This window comes from Eublepharis macularius, chromosome 14 (assembly GCF_028583425.1).
Source record: "Eublepharis macularius isolate TG4126 chromosome 14, MPM_Emac_v1.0, whole genome shotgun sequence".
NCBI classification, from domain to species: Eukaryota; Metazoa; Chordata; class Lepidosauria; order Squamata; family Eublepharidae; genus Eublepharis; species Eublepharis macularius.
The window spans coordinates 39816125-39832894 of NC_072803.1; the positions used below are offsets into that span (position 1 = coordinate 39816125).

Here is a 16770-nt window from a genome sequence, read left to right on the forward strand (position 1 = left end):
CTTCGCGGAAACAAAGCATTCCTTGGCGGCCGACAGCCCGGGCTCGACCAGCTCCCGCGGCGGGGTCTGTGCACGTGGTGTCTGCCGGCTATTCCGGTGTGCGGCGGGGCAGGTGTTCGGGCCCGATCCGCGACAGCCGGAAGGCCACGGCAGCCAGTCGGGACGGCTCTTCGCGCTTTGCTCCCCGGGCCTTGCTTCCAGCCGGGCGCGCCCCAATCCCGCTTCGTCACCGCGCCGCTCGAGCATTCTCCTCTTGCTCGTTCCCAAACGGCCAGCGCCAGCCCAGCCGCGCTGGAGGGGGCGGGCAGAGGGAGGCGGCGGCGCGGGAGAGGCGCCTCCGCTCTCGCGCGCGCCCTGGGCGGCCGCCTCCGCCGTCGATGCTCGGCGCCGTCCATCTCTGCCTCCGGGCCCGGCTGGCCGTTCCGCGCCGGCGGGCGGGACTGGCTCCTCGCCGTTGTCGCCTTCGCTGCCGCTGCAGGCCCGGCTTGGTAAGTGGCGTCGTCTGGACTGGGCGTGGAAGGGAAGCCGCAGCGCCGCGCTTTGGGGAGAGGTGGCGAAGCCGGAGAGCCTCGGCCGAGCTGGTGCGGAGCCCGGAGGAGCTGCCCCGCCCGGAATTCCACCTGTCGTCGAGCTGTGGCCCCCGGGGGGGTTGTGTCGGCGGGAGCTGCATTTCGGGAATGGGGGACAGAAGGGGCCCCTGCTCGCCGCTCCCCCGGCATCGCCGCCGCCTTTCCTTCGCGTGTGTCCATTCCCTCGTTCCTTTCTGTCTCTAGGCGGCAACTCGCGGAGGGACAAGCCAAGCGGCCCCGTGAGCATCGGCCGCTTCGGACCCCGTGGCTGGGGCCAGGGTTCCCGGGAGGAATCCCACGTTTGCTTTGCGAGCCACACATCGGAGGAAGGACCCAACATGTCACCAACGGGCTTCAGTCTGTTGTCAAAGGAGGGATTCAGCAGTGGTGGGAGGGTTTCACCTGCAAATTTTCCTCCGGCCCTTTGGTTGGTGGAGGCACAGGAGCCCGGCCAGAAACAAAGATCGCAGCAGAGCTCTGAGGGAAGTTGGAAGTTCCAAGTGCGCCTCTAACTCCCGGCTTCCCTGGGTGGCCGCCAAACTCCACAAGGCGGCTTCTGCGCTGGTCACGTTCCTTGCCCAGACCCACCGGCTTAGATTACTTGGTTTCCGCGGGGGGGGGGGGGAGCGGTGGCGTGCCTGCCAGAGTCTTCACCGCTTTCCCCGCCGAAAGGCAGCTCCGCCGATCCCGGAGGCCCGTCGGGTTTCAAAGCCTGGCTCAGCCTCCCCCTCCCTCGTCCTCCCGCAGGTGCCTGGGCTAGGCTCCGGCCCTTCTCCAAGCACCAGCCTCGTTCTTCTCGGCTTCTCGCTGGGCGACGTTCAGTAGGAGCCGCAAGTGGCGCGCTCGCTCGAGCTCAGTAGCGCGCTGATGGGGCGGGCGTCTGCCGGGGACGCCTCCCTGTCGGTGGCGCTGCTCTCGGGGAGCGGGAGGCGCGCTTGGCTGCGAAACGTCCTCGTCCCTGTCCCGGCGCGCTGCTGCGGCGCTTTCTGACCGGCGGGACGACCGCTCTGAGCGCGCCAAGCCGGCACAAAAGCCCCCGAGGAGCCTGCGCTGCTGGAACTCCGGTTCGTGTACCCTGGGAGCGGGCCAGCCCTCGGGATGCTTTCTGGGGTTGCGCCATTAAAACGCAGAGCTGGAGGGGAAGGGGAGTAACTGTTTTGCCCAGATCCACCCAGCGCTGCCCCCTCCCCGAGTGTAGTCTGAATTTCAGCAGAGAAGAGCAAAGGGAGAGGCTGGGCCGAGAGGAAGACTGCCAAAGTTTTCTCTCTCCCAAGCGCATCCTTCCCACCTTCTGTGAGCATTTCCACTTGATCCTTGGGCAAAAGGCTGCGCAAGTCTGCAAGTTTCAGCTGAACACACAGAAAGTGGAGGGAGAAGTGATTGGGGGGGGGGGCGGGTCAGACTAAACCTTTCCTCCAGCCTTTGCTTCTGAAGTCCCTTAAACTTCCCCTCCCAGCAGTTTTTACTTCTGAAAGTTGTTAGGAAAGTGGGGGCAGAGAATTTTCAGGGCCCCCTCACACCTGCTGCTTGGCTGCATTAATGACTAGGAGGAGGAGGCTAAATCAGTGCCCCACCCAGAGCAATGAACAAAGTCAGTGTTCTCATTATCTCCACAATACAGCTGGGGTGCTGGGCCTGAGAGGAGTGGCTTATCCAAGGTCACCTGCTGAGCTCATGGCAGTAGAGGGATTCCAGCCAGCAGATTCATAACCCAACCACTTACAGGTTTGAGCTCAGGGCTCCTGGATCCTATCTCTGACCTCTGAAGGTCTTTGCACCTTAGAGGCACAGTGATGGCTCCATGTGGTCTCTCTCCCAGCCCCAAAGCAGGCCCCCTGGCCTAAACCACCAAGCAGCGGTTCTTGGGACACCACAGCTGGGCCGGGTCACATGCTTCCTCTTACCTCAAAACAAACTGGTTTTGATTCCCTGTATGAAATTTTACTTTTGCGTATATATAGGTTAAAAGCCCTCTGCATGACTTCTTGCAAAGTAGATTCTGGCTCACAAATGCTTCTGCTACAATAAATGTGGTCGTGGTCCTTAAAGTTCCATCAGAGCTTAGCAGCCCTCTGCAATTAGCAAGTCAAATTAGTCCTTTTGTGGGGGTGAGAGAAGAGTATGAAGTAAGAGAGGATGAACAAATTGAACTCTGATCCCTCTGGGGGCATCACTGTTGACTGCCACACTGGAGGATATCCACTGTGTGTGGAGCCTGTTTCATGACAGACTGTGGCTGGGGAACCTCAGTGTCCTCTTAGGATGGCTCTTCTGTGGGATTTCTGGGTCCTCTTTTGGTGCCTTTGAAGCTCCTTCTGGCTATTCTTTGTGAGTGCTTAGAAGTCTTTCATGCCAGAAGCAGAATAGACAAACACACAGTCTGTGTGACAGATGAGCAGCATCAGGACTCTGGGAAGCATCCCCCTTCTGGAGCTCAGAGGAAGGCCTTTGTAATGCAGGAGACCAGTTATCTTGGTACTGGAGAACAGGAACAGGAAAAATACTTTCACAGGGGATCATGCAGTGACCCATCCTGACAGGCATAGCTTGGTGGCAGATCATTTGTTTTGCATGCAGAAGGTCCCAAGTTCAATCCCTAGAATTTCCAGTTGAAAGCATCAGGTACTAGATAATGTAAAAGACCTGAAACCCTGAAGAGCTGCTGCCAGGCACAGTGGACAGTACGGATCTTGATAGAATAGTGGTCTGACTGGTTCAGCGTTGTTTCAGCTGTGTATTGAATTTCTACTTGTCTTCGAATAGCTGTGAATTTGGATTTTCATACCCTCGTGCGTTGTTTATTGAATGGTGCTGCTGTTGAGTGCATTAACTTACACAATGTAATCCACCTTGAGTCTCAGTGAGAAAGGCAAACTAAATATAATGTAAATAAAATAAATAAGGCAGTTTCTTGTGTTCATGTGAAGCAGAGGTTTTCCGAGACCTGCTACCTAAGCCAGCTGGCATCCATGCAAGTATGACACATCTTCCCTTTCTTTGTTATTCCTAGTGCTCCCTGGTCTGTGTTTCAAAGGAAAAGAAAGCATTAACAGAAGCAGAGCTCACTAGCGTGCACTTCGGCTGGGGCACCAAAGAAAAATGGGTTGGCAAAAAGGAGGGCAGGCATAGGTGGTAGGAAGATGGAGCTGAGGTTGTGTTTATCTTCAGGATACCGACCCTTTAGTGATTTTGATATGCATCACATGAGTTGAGACACATTAGCTGCAAGTTCTCATTAATCTAAGAAGTGTCATTCTGTTAAAATCATTTCATACCAACAAGTGACATTCACAAGTGTTTTTTGCCAACTCGCCACCATGAGAAAGCTGTGACTGTCTCTGAAATTCAGAACAATTGGTGCATGGCCATTCTTTCTGTAGTAATAAAGCTAGGCTACCTACTGCCTTCTAGATGTGGGACTGCCCTGGAAGGCTGTTTGAATGCTTCAGCTAATTACTTGGCTAGACTACCCACTGCTTTCTAGATGTGGGACTGCCCTGGAAGGCTGTTTGGATGCTTCAGCTAATTACTTGGGTCCGCCTGCTGGTGAAGGGGGAATGAGGGGGAGTGTGTTACTGCAGCTCTTCAGCATGTTCGTTTTCTTCCAGTCACTCTTCAAGGTGCCCATTCTAACATACAGCGGTGGTGACCAAGGGGTTTCAGACTCCACAGGCTAGATTTCCCTCTTCATCCTGTTGCAATATCTATGGTCTGCTAAGAGGAAATTATTTTATCCCATCCATGATGCATCAAGCTGATATAATTATGTGGGAAATGCGTGGAGAAATTCTGGCATTTTTGAAGCCCCCTGCCCAAAGCATTTCCAGGAAGCCATGAAAGACCTTGTTACATTCTGCTTTCAGTGCCCATTTCTTTAAAAAGAGGAATTCAGAGTTGAGATTTTGTTTGGTTTTAGATCTGTCAGAGTATGTTATTACCTTGGGTTTATTGTTGTGGCTTTAGGAGTGGAATTACCCATCCCAAATCCACAAAATACAGAGTTAATGTGAGTTAATGTACCATTACTGTAATGGTAGCATGAAGTGACAGGAGCAGTTCCCATGTGGTCATTTTTTATCCATTCCACGTGTTTTCCTCAGTCTTTCATGTTTGTGAAAGAGCTGTCATTCTGCATTATATCTCAGTAATCCAATCTCCATCCCCATGCTATAAAACCATAATTTCCCTTACCACTCTAATTCTCAAGTTCGTGATGCTGGATAGAACAATAAATTATTTTCAGCAGTGACAGTTACATGGAACCTCCATAGTCAGAAGTAGATTACCTGTGAGTGCCAGATGCAAATTATGAGGAAAGCTGCTAGGTTCTCAGAGGCATCCTGCTGGCCACTGCCAGAAACAGAATGTCGGATAATGAGCCCCTGTGCAGTTACTGGCCAGATCTTGTCCAGAATGCTAGACTAGGCACACCAAGTCCTGATCCCACAGGATAGTTCTGAAGCTTTTCGGTCTTGCAGCGAGAGTAATACAGCACACTTCTTGCACTTGTAAAATATCCATCTCACACTGCACCTTGTTTCAGGGCACAGAGGGCATGCACTTGCCCCAGAACCACTGGATCGGCAGACTTGTGAAACATCCAAGAAAGACGGCCCATGCTCTGGGGGTAACAAGTTGCAAGGGGAAAGGGTAGTAGGCAAGATATTTAATTGGTTGAAGAAAAAGTCTGTCTCAGAACCCACAGTTACCATTAAAACGCTTCCTGGTAATTTTGCCTTGTTTCCCGTGGATCAGGAGAATCTAGTAGGGTTGTCTGGAAGAGCCACAGAAAAACAACTCAAGAGTTGGCAAATCTGTGCACAGTGACTGCCCCATCCATGAACCTGCTGAGGCTCACCTATCGTGGTCTGGGCCAGGAGAGGGGATAATAGCCGCTTTGCTGAATGGCTCCACTTTTGAGCAGAAACCCAGTTGCAGGGGGCAAAGTTGTATACATGTACAAGGGTGCCATAGCTCTCATCTGCACTAAAGGGACAACAGCCAGCTCTCTCATGTAGGGAGATTAGGGAGGCAAAAGGCTAAGTGTTTAAGTGAACAAGTAGGATAGCACAGGCAACCAGGCAAAGATGTGAGGAAGGAGTCTGCAGCAGGCAAAAGAAGGGAATGTGTTGGAGGAGAAGTGGCTCATAATGTGTCTTAGCCAAGAACGGAACTATATAAGCACCCTAATCTATATTTTGGCCATCTCTGCCATTGCCTTGCCAGAAAGGCACTTAGGAACTGACCTCCTGCTCTCAGCTCTCCATGTTCCGGACATTTAGATCCAGAGTTTTGGGACAACAGCACTGCAACTGGCCTGCCTGGAAGCTGGCAGGGAAGGTTGAAAGGTCTGTTTTTTCCCATCCTGTATGCCTCACTAATTCAGCCGCCACACAGACACACACATGTTGGGTGCCAAGGTAGGACAGGGAAGCCCACAGCCTGCTGCTAGCATTGTGTCAGAAGGACTCTTGAGAAGGTATGGGGGAGGGGAGAGTACGCTCACAGCCCGAAGATCGGAGCTGCTTCTCTGTGCGCAAGCATTGGAGTCTTCTTCCCAATTTGCATCTCATTTGTTAAAAGATGAAGTTGGTCCCATTCTGTATGAAAGAAAGCCGAATTCTTCACCTTAAGAATGTAAAACAATGATTTACATTATGACAAATTGCTGCCATTGTGGTGGATTTCATCATAATCGTGCTCGAGATTCAGATCCAGAGTATTCAAAGGGGCAAGGGCCCCCTTCTCTGCCTTGCGCAGGTCTCCCTCTTCTAGGAGATTCCCAGCAGAAGGTGGCCCTTGGAAGTCTTTGCTCAGTGCCTTGTCTGCCAGCTCTGGATGTAGAGCTGGAAGAAATTTGAGTGAGAGGAGAGAGGTCATGCCACTAAGATAGGAGTGTGGATCTGATGGCATTTTACCAGAAGCAGTGGTAGAACTATTAGACATGGTAGGATTTTGAGCCTCACCAAGTTCTTTTTCAACTATTCAGTATTCCAAGCAGAGAAGAGGCAAGGTGTTGCGTGTCCTGGCATGGCTGCCGGTCATCTGGGTGCTCTCTGGGAGAGGATGCAAGCTGGGCAGGCTGTGAGCTACCAACAGTTTCCGTGGCCCTGCCCAGGCAGATGGCTGCACATCCCTATTTTAAGACTTGGAGAATCCTTGGCATCTAAGCGCCTTTTCGTTGCGCAGGCTGTTCTCCTTCTGGTGCTACTTGGAGCAGTATGTTGCCAGTTTGAGGAGGGAGAGTCTGCTGGGTCGTGTCACAGCTTCTACCCCGCCCTGCACCCCAGGGTGTGCAGTGTTTAACCTGTCCCCAGTCAGGCATCTCTTTAGTGCTGCAGCCCCCATTCTGCCAGCCAGGGGCAGTCTCCCCCCCTCCTCTGACATGCACAATGAGCAGGCTAATCCCATTTTGATCTGGGATTACGGATCACGTGGCCCTCCTCCCTGTCAAAACCAAACTGCAGGCTGCTTTCCTCTCCCGAGCCAAGCCCAGGACTGCGCTCGGGGCTCTCCGGCCGGGATGGTTGATGAATGAACTAGGCGGAACATGCCCTGTGCTGTGAGCTGGGCTGCTGACTCCTGCTAGCTCGGGCGACCAGCAGCAACCCGAGATTTGGGATATGGGAGATCCAAATAATGCCCCTCCACACCGGCACACTGACAAGCCACGCCGACGCGGCCCCGCAGCGGCGCCGCTGAACCGTTTCTTGCATTCGCACCAGTGGGCTTGCGCCGCCAGAGGCAGCCCTGCGGCCTTAACAGGCGCTTCACGCGGGCCCCTCCGGGACCAGGCCTCCCGCAGCCAGCAGGGCGTCGGCAACCCCAGAGGTCCTACTCGGCAGTTGCCCAGGGCGCGGCCCGCTCTTCCTGGCGAGGAAGGAGAGAAGAAGCCGCAGCGCCTCGCTCGCTGCTGGGGATGCTTGTTAGGAAGCGGCGGGAGAAGGAGCGAGGGGCAGCGGCTTCTTTCTGCTCGCCTCGGTCTCTTCCTCTTCTGGAAGCTTCCCAGCAGTCGCCAGGCCCGGCTGCAGAGTCTCCTCGGGCAGTCGGACGCTTCGGGAAGCCGACGGATTGGCCCCGCCCGGCGCATCCCGAGCAGATGGCGGGGCGAGAAGGGAGGGAAAGTGGCGAGCCGGGCTGTGCCCGCGGCTGGATTAACCTTCCCCTACCCCTGGCCTGGGTGCTGCAGCAGCAACGTGACCCGTCGAGGAGAACGCGGCCCAGCAACCGCCTACTGTGGTCGGCGCAGACGGATCCCCCCCCCCCTCTCTCTCTCTCACACACACAAAAGAATGCCTTAATCGTCTTTCTTGCGCAATGCTCTGAGGGACTCTTAAAGTTGATCTAGTTTAGGGCCACCCCAGCCTGTCTTAACCTGCCTCTGAGCAACGCTGCCCTGTTCTGAGCCTCAGAGATACAGGACGATTTGAGTCCAGTGGCATCTTGGAGACCAACAAGGTTTTCCGGGTGCAAGGTTTCAGGAGTCAGAGCACCCTTCTTCAGATAGCTCGCACTCTCGAAAGTTTACACACTGAAAATCTTTTCAGCTAGGCAGTTGTGTTGGTCTGTGGTAGAAAAGCAAGATTTGGGTCCAGTAGCACCTTAAAAACCAAGTCGATTTCTAGAGTATGAGCTTTCAAGGCAAAGGGAGCTCAGACCCTCACAAGCTCACACTCTGGAAATCTAGTTGGTCTTTAAGGTGCTACTGGACCCGAATCTTACCCTGACAATTTTTTTTTGTCTCTGAGGTGCCACTGGGCACAAATCCTGCTTTTCTACTGCAAAACAATATGACTACCTACCAGAAACTATCCTCAGAGATACAGATTACTATCTGCTATAGGGATCCACTTTAAACCTAGAAAATGGGCAGCACTAGAAAAGCTTGAGGGATGTTTTGTCCCAGATGGGTGGGTAGGCAACTGACCTTTTTCAGGCTTCTAATTGATGCAGCCAGTCTGGGACTTGCTCTGTCTCCTGAAGTTTTGGCATGCCATTATGGTTGCCAGCTCTTGTGATGTGCAGTTCTGGGAAAGGGGAGTAAAGCCCAGAACTGGCGAGGCAAGTTGAGCTTGGTACAAAAGCAGGCTATTAATCTCAGAGGTACAGTTTAAAAGAATGGGGGGGAGATAAGAGACTGGCCAAGCCCTTTGCTTTTCTGGCAGCTTGCCCCAAAGCCAAAATAAAGAGTATGCGACGAGACAACTGAGGTTTACTCACCAGTGTCCTGGCCCTGCACTCTGCCTGCCCTTCAGAAACAAGCTACTTGGCATGCAGTTGGCTTGGTGCTGCCAAAATGTGGCTAGCGGGTGCACTCTGTGTTGGCTGTTTGGTCTGCCTTTCTAAAGGGCAGAATTAGACCAGGTTGACATCCTCTTGTGTGTGTGGGGGGGGGGAGGTGCCCTTTAAGGATCCTGGTCACATTCTGTCTCCTTGTTTCCATGCCATTAGCTCCAGTAGCTGCCACATTAAGATTTCATTGTCTCTAATGGACTGGGAGGGGGGAGAAAATGGTTTCTTGAGCCTGGCACTTGCAAAACCGTGAAAACTTTGTGGATTTGAGCTGTGAGGCGCTTAAGAGGGACCCAGAGTTTTATGATGCAAGGCCTTGTCCCCCCCTCCCCAGTTATTGTTAGTTTAAAGCAACCATCCTCTTTTGAAGGCATGTTAAAATTTGTTGATTTACATTCATTCCCTCATGGCTTGGTGTGGTCTGTTCACAACAGAAATGCTGTCTCTGTTTTTTTAATTGTTATTTGCCTTTATTAAGGATGTGAGGCAACTTCCTCTCTTATGCAAGTTTTGTTTATTTCATGTCTTCTTCCATTGTGAAAATCAGGGCAGCGTACATGGGGAGGGGGAGGATCTCCCATCCAGACACTGACCTGGCCCAAACCAGTTTCAAACAAGGCAACTGGGTCATATGCCCACTGGTTTTAAATTATGTGGCCTTGCGCTAAATTGGTACTATTCATGTTACAAGTGTATGGGTGGAATACCTGCAGCAACCTTTCCAACAAGCATGACCCCCCCCCCATTTACTGCAAGAGGATGTTACAGGAGATACGCTACACCTTTCCACCCAGACCATGGCTCAGTTTTACCATCATCTTTCAATAAATAGCACAGCACTGGAAAAGCAGGCAGAATAGCGCACTGACACTCTTCCATATTGTGGCCCAGTGCTCCTCCAGCTCCCCTCTAGGGATGCAAGGAACACCTGCTGCCTGTGCCATTTGTGGTGTCACAGATTGGTCTCCTGTACTATGCATGTTTGAAAAGGTGCACACATCTTGTGTTATGGTAAACAAGTTATCCCTCCTGTTCTGTGTGGTAATGATCATGTGTGCAGAGAAGCCCTTTGTGTCCCATACTTGTGACTTTCTCCCACATGGGGGTGACATGTATTATGGACGGCCATTACTGGCTGGCAGGTGATCTCATATGTGATACTGGAAGCCATGCAGGTGAATGAGTCCTTAGGCCTATAGGAGTTGCCTTAGACCTCAATTAAATCCTCCTCCACTTTGTGCATGAGGAATTGCCCTCCTTTATTCTTAACATGTCTGGCATACAGATACACATCTATGTCACTATACCTATCAGGTTCCAGCAGCCATGTACATGTGGGGGAATGGACAAAAAGGCCTGAGTTGCTGCAACTTGACAGACATAGATGGAACGTTGAAGTCACATGTACCCTGACCCCAAGCAGTGTAGTGGAAGCAGATGAAGTGGTGGGAGCTGGGGTGTTGATTCCCTCTGACTTTTCAGTGATCGTGGGTTGGCCATTGCAATTTACGGCTTTGTCGGTATGCCCCATTGTAAGAGTCCTGGACCAGCCCTGTCCACATAGGGACAAAATGAGTGCAGTCCCAGCTGGATCCGGAGTCACATCCGTTCTGAGATGACCACATTCCCTAAATCCTCTCCACAGCTCGGTGGAGAAGGGGCTGTTTCCGTTTGGAGTGTTTGATGTGGATTTGGCAGGAGACGCTGCATCTGTTTGCTACAGGGCCGGGAGCTACCGGGGAAGCCACCTGCCCCCCCTCCTTTCCCTGCCATGTGCTGAGCGCAGCATGTTCGCCGGGCTGCAGCTCTCTGGCTCTTCCTGTGCGAGCAAAGCCGGCCCCCACGCGGCTGCCCCCGGCTGGAGGGCTGAACTTTGTCTCTGCTTCTGGAACTTGTGACCCAGCCTGACTTCTGGCACCAGCCGCGAGTTTTCCATAGAAACCTGGTAATGACACTAGAAACATCGCGGTGAGGGGGGCGTGGGAGGGGCGGAGAACTAGAGAAAAGGACAAAAGAAAGTGAGGGCAGCGCCGAGGGAAAAGGAGGCAGCGGCGCGGTGGGGCGGGTAGGAAAGCGCTGTGCTTTGGGGCCAGCTGGTTTCCTTCTCCGTGCCTTTGACGGTTGTTTGTGAGTTCAGGTTGCCATCTCCCCGCCCCCCCACTCCCGGCATGGCCCCTTTGAGCCTTCCAGAGCTGCCCGGCCGGGCAAGTCTCATCTGCTAAACGTGAGGACCCCAAATGCCTACCCGCTTAGTGCGAGCTCTCTGGCACTCGAGATGCCCCCTGCCCGGCGCATAGAAAGCGCCCTTCTGTGCCCGACGGCTTCCCGGGTCTCTGGGGAGCAAGCAGGTGCGGCAGTCTCAGAGGAGCCACTCCCGGCGGTGCTCTTAGCTACCAGGTTTGGAGCGGGGAGCATTGAGGGAGCAGCGCAGCTGTCCTTCGTAGGCTCGCTTGCATCCAAACTGGCATGCCTGTTGTCGGGCTCAGACCCACCTGGGACACCGCCCCGTCCCAGACGTGAGGGGTTGAGCTTACTCGGGAGAGAGGGAAAAGGGGTTCCAGACTGCAGCAGGGCAAACAAACAGGAGTCTCTCTTCCTGGCACCTTAAAGCCAAACACCCTTTGTGCTGGCATAAACTTTTGTGGGCTAGAGCCATATAAGCATATATGGTGGGATAAAACGTCGAGGTGTCGCCGAACTCCTGGATGGACTCAGAGACGCTCTGGTCTTATTATTTAGCATACTCTGGAGAGCTGGCGTGCAAAAGATATTCCCTGGTAAGGGGGCGGGGGCTGGGAGTGGAGCTCTGGCTTTTTACATCTCCCGGGTCTGCAACAGCCACACACCTCCCGCCCCATTACTCCAAGCTGGTATGTTTTTTGGAAAGCGGAATTCTTTCTGTGGGGCCGGGAGCGGGGGCCGGCTCTCAGGTTTTAGGGAGAGGCTGGCCCTGACTGACCGATGATGGGTCGGGATATTATTTCCCCTGCTCAGGGCGTGTGGCTGGAGCGCATTTTTCCCCGGTGCTGGAAGAATCTCCACTGTGTTGTTGGCCTGGCCCGCCCGGCCCTTATCTGCCGCAGCAGGAGCAGGCGGCTCACGTGGCCGCCGGGATTCCAGCCTCCCGGGCAGAGAGCTGCGTTGCTGGAATGGTCCAGAGAGATTGGAGGTTGCTATGGAGAGGCGGGCTGGCCGGCTGCTGATCTGGGCGAGGTCCCCTTCTGACCGCTCCAGATAAGCAAGGAGTGAAGTGAAAGGTGGAGAAGGGAGAGAGGAGAGGACAGGAGGGAGCTGGGATACCGTCGCAAGCTGCTCGCCGGAAGCAAGGCAGGGTGTCCTTCCCCTCTGCACTTCCCAGGCCAGCCACACACCTCCCACTCCCCTCGGGTGACCCGTCCGTCTGTCCTCCCGTCTGTCTGTCTCATGCCTCTTCCCTGCCTCTCTGGCCCCATTCCAAGGGCACCACATATGTCCCCTACTGAAACAAAGTCACACACACACACCCGACATTGAGCTCTCCTCACCCTTTCGATCCCCTCCCTTAGCCCCTGCTGATAGTTTGCTTGTAAAGTTCCTTGGGCGCAGAACCAGTATTTTATATTTTTTTCCCCTTACAATACTCATTTGCTTCAGGAGGGCAGCCATGTTGGTCTGAAGTCAAAGAGCAAGATCCAGAAGCTGACCAAGGGAGCTTTGGCTCTCATGCCTTGGAAATCTAGTTGGTCTTTAAGGTGCTATTGGACCTGGATCTTGCTCTATCACTCACTTAGGTTCATTATCAAAGATCCAGAGGAGTTAGCCGTGTTAGACTGTAGTAGCAAAATCAAAAAGAGTCCAGTAGCACCTTTAAGACTAACCAATTTTATTGCAGCATAAGCTTTCGAGAATCAAGTTCTCTTCGTCAGATGCATGTTACAAACTGGTCAAATACAGAAGAGGAGGGGGGAGAAGGGAGAGAAGGAGAGGAGGGACAAGATGCAATTAGGGGGGAGGCAACCAAAACATTCCTTTGCTAGTAAATGTAAACATCTCCTTTTGGTGTGGAGTCAGTTTGCCGTGTTAGTTTGCAGCAGTAAAAGCATCCAATTTCTATGTAGTATAAGCCCTCGATAACCACAGCTCTCCCTGCCAGATGCATCTGACAAAGAGAACTGTGGTCCCCGAAAGCCCACACCAGGCGTCACTGGGCTCCCCCAGACCACGCCGCTGTAAAGGAAATCTGTTACCTGTGATAATGTGATAACCATTCATAGTCTCTATTCAGTCCCAGCCTGACAGCGTCAAATTTGCATATGAATTCCAATTCAGCAGCCTCCTGTTGGATTTTGTTTTTGAAAGGTTTCTGTTGAACCACAGCGACCTTTAAGTCTTTGGTGGAATGTCCTGGTAGATTGAAGTGTTCTCCCACTGGTTTTTGGACGTTTCCATTTCTAATGTCAGATTTGTGTCCATTTATTCTTTTGCGTAGAGGTTGGCTGGTTTGTCCAATGTACAGAGCAGAAGGACATTGTTGTTAGGTTCATTATGCCATTATTAAAAATAATGGGGGGGGACCCTCTGCAAAGGCAAAGCATGAGAACCGGTGTGGTGCAGAGGTGACAATGTCAAACTAGGATCTGGGAGACCCAGATGCAAATCCTCAGTCTGCCATGGAAGCTCACCGGGTGACTTTGGGCCAGTCACATGATCTCAGCCTAACATTCCTCACAGGGTCATTGTGAGGATAAAATGGAGAAGACTAGAACAAAGTGAACTGCCTTGAATCCCCCCTGGGGAAAGGTGGGGTATAAATCAAGTAAAAATAAATAAACATTTACAAATCTCACTTGGAAATTATTCTCACCAGCATATGCAAAAAGAAAGAAAGAGAATTGTTTTTGCAGTGATGTGAGTGGAAAGGAACAGCTTTGACACATGTGAGTCACCCCCTCCCCGGTGTTGCCAGCCAGGGATGAGCACGGGTGTGTGAGCTCACAGTGACAAGCTGGAAGCAATTGCCCTCCTGGTGAGAAACAGGCAGTGGGTGTTAGATTGTAGGCCCTGTCCAGTTGCCCTACAAAGCTGGAGAGAGTAGTTAGGGTCACAAGGGGCAGCTGTAGTAGGAGCATTCAGATTGCAGTAAAGTGACACCTGGACTTTGAGAGCGGTTTATTTGGACCGGCCTGTAAGCCATTTTGGAAGATCCCTTTCATTTCCTCAGCACTTCCTTTTAGTTTCCTGTATCCCCCTTCCTCTCTCCTCCTTTCATTTCTACTTCAAAATCTCCCTCTTAGCTTTGTCTTCCTTTCACTAAGAGCTTTAAGTACTGTATTTTTTTAAAGTAGAAAGCCTTGGGTATGTATCTGGATAAATAAATTAAATTGGGCATGTTTATTATGGCAAACCGCTGTAGGATTCAGACTGTTACCCCCAGTGGCTCCAAGAGCTCCCTCTGGCTCCATCTCAGGCAAGAAAGTTCTCAAAGAAGCAGCCTGGCATTGGAGGTGGTGGAGGTTGTGTGGAGTGGACTGACTGGCTGGTTGAGGGTGAGGTGCTGGTAGCCTGTCTGTGCTCATCATCTTAGTCTGTTTGGGTGCAGAGTGAACCAAAGAGGGATCGTTCCTGCCCATGCGGGGCTTGTGATGGTTCGGAATGTTGGGGTGGCCACTCACAAAAGCATCGCTGCGGCTTGGAGAAGCCACCTGCGTGCTGTGACTGCAAGGAAGGGAAATGGCCAGCCCGTGACACTTCAGTGTCTAAGGCGAGGAATGTCAGCAGTCTCCCTTGGCATTAATGTGGCCCCCGTAGCAGCCTTACCTTTTGAACAAAACGAGCTGGCAAATCTGCAGCAAGCAGTAGCTGGATCCTGAGGTTCCCCAGGAGGAGCTGCCCCAGAAGGAGCCCGGTTTGAGGACAAAAAGAGGTGTGACATGCCCACCCTTTCCCCACAGTCCAGCCTTGGCTTTGCGAGCAGCGCAGACACTGGAAATTCTGAGCTCATGGATCCTGTGCCGCCAGGGTTCAGTGCTTGGCCTTCCAGTGTGCACAATGCAGCCTTATCCACTGCCCTTCATGCTCCCTGCCTGCTCTACAACTGCACACAGACAAGGCTTTCAGGCACAGATGAATGGAATATGCCTGTCCTGGCATCATCTGCGGGGGATTCCAAGCTGCAACGTACTTATTCACAACTCCCGCCCATCAAGGTCCAGCAAAGAACTCCATTGAGGCCCAAGGATTGGGACATGGAGCAACTGAGGCATAGGGAGGGGGGAGATGCAAAAGAACTTTGTAATGTTATCCTCTCTCTTTCTCAAAGCTCTTTGCTTCAACAGATTTTCAAGGCCATTATCCAAAATGATAGGCACACTAATTGTGTTGCAAGAAAACAACCAACATAACCTTAAAGACTGACAGATTTGTGAACCAGAAGAACCTGCTTTTTATCAAGGGTGACATTCATGAAATCCATGAAAGCATGTGCCATCATAAACCTGTTTGTCTTTAAGGTACCACAGGATTCTTGATTGGTTTCCATCAACATTCCTAGTATTGCTATGGCTCTAGAATTTGACACTAGGAAAGGTGCCAGATTTGATTTGTTTCCAAATGGGACTTGTCAAAAAGAGGAGGAGGCAAAACATCTCCATGCAGTGGATGAAACAGACTTGCCTATGAAAGCCCAGGCCGCAATCCACATGTCAAGTTTTTTGGCTGCCATAGGGGCTTTCACTGCAAATAACCAGTGCCTCTAGGCTCTGTGGAAGAGACAGCGCGATCCCAAGCATGCTCTCCTGGAAGTAAATCCCACTGAATACACCTAAGTAGGATTCTGAGTAGACTTCCTTAGGCTTAGCTGTCTAAATGAGCAGTTGGTGTGAGAACTTTAGGAATAGTAGTGGACAATTTCAGAGCATGGAAGGTAGGACTAACTGCCTGGCAAAGAAACAGCAACATTTTCCAAGGACTGCTGGGGAGGGGTGTGTGTGTCTCATAATTCAGTTAACATTAATGTCTGTGAAAACAAAGTCAGGTGGGAGGGACAGGAGGGGGCTGAAGCATCAGGTCATGCAGATGTGGGTGTGGGGGCAGGTCAGGGAGCAGCAGGCGAGAGGTGGACCGAACCTGCCTTGATGGCAGACAAGGGGTGTGTGAGGCTAAGCTGGATTTTTGAAGCTCTGACTGAGGAAACTTCCTTTTTTTCCCCTGCTCCATTGCTTTTGTATTAAACAAATGCCTGAAGTTTGCATCTGCAACAGAACACCAGACAGGAATCCATTTGGTAATGGCGGTACTCTTCTCTATATATTTCCTGACAATTATAGATATTACCCACTGGAACATAAAGACAAAATCAAAACTAATAAGTAGTTAATAAAAAACCACAAACAAAATACTAGAGCAATGCAGTCAGGCAGACCTCTCTTGGAAGCATATTCCAAAGATGTGGTGCCACTTCCAAGAAGGACTGTTCAGAGCTCTCACCAGCTCAGTTTGGTGTAGCAGCTAGCATGATAGATTAGGATCTGGGGGACTCAGGTTTTATTCCTCACTCTGCCATAGAAGCTTGCTGGGTGATCTTGGGCCCATCACACACTCTCAGCCTAACCTGCTCAACGGGGTAGTCGTGAGGATAAAATGGAGACGGGGAGACTGTTGTGAGCCACTTCGGGTCACCACTGTGGGGGAAAGTGGGGTATAAAGAAAAGAAAGCAGGAAACAAACTGATCTTCATGTGGCACGGAGACTTCCATTGTGGATCATAATGGGAGAGGGTTTCGTTTGAGGCAGGTGTATGCTGAAACACACTTCTTGGTTCAGTTCCTATAGTTTTTCCTGTGCCCTCAAAAATTATTTCCTTAGTTCCTTTTTCCTTTTCTAAAATAACTTAGTTAGGTATTCTGCCCTTTCAGTTGGTTGTTATTTGCTT

At 51.8% G+C, this 16770-nt stretch overlaps 1 protein-coding gene across 2 annotated transcripts in view; it reads left to right on the forward strand.

The window, feature by feature from the left end:
• The first annotated feature begins 248 nt into the window (after positions 1 to 248).
• Positions 249 to 16770, forward strand: part of DMTN (dematin actin binding protein) — a 41017-nt gene continuing 24495 nt past the window's right edge. Inside the window, exon 1 of one of the 2 annotated variants that reach the window (XM_054997838.1) lies at positions 249 to 488. The gene's annotated coding sequence lies outside the window, so the exon portion shown is untranslated. Of the gene's footprint in view, positions 489 to 10733; positions 10807 to 16770 lie in introns of those variants that run through there. The other variant, XM_054997837.1, reaches the window with a different exon arrangement.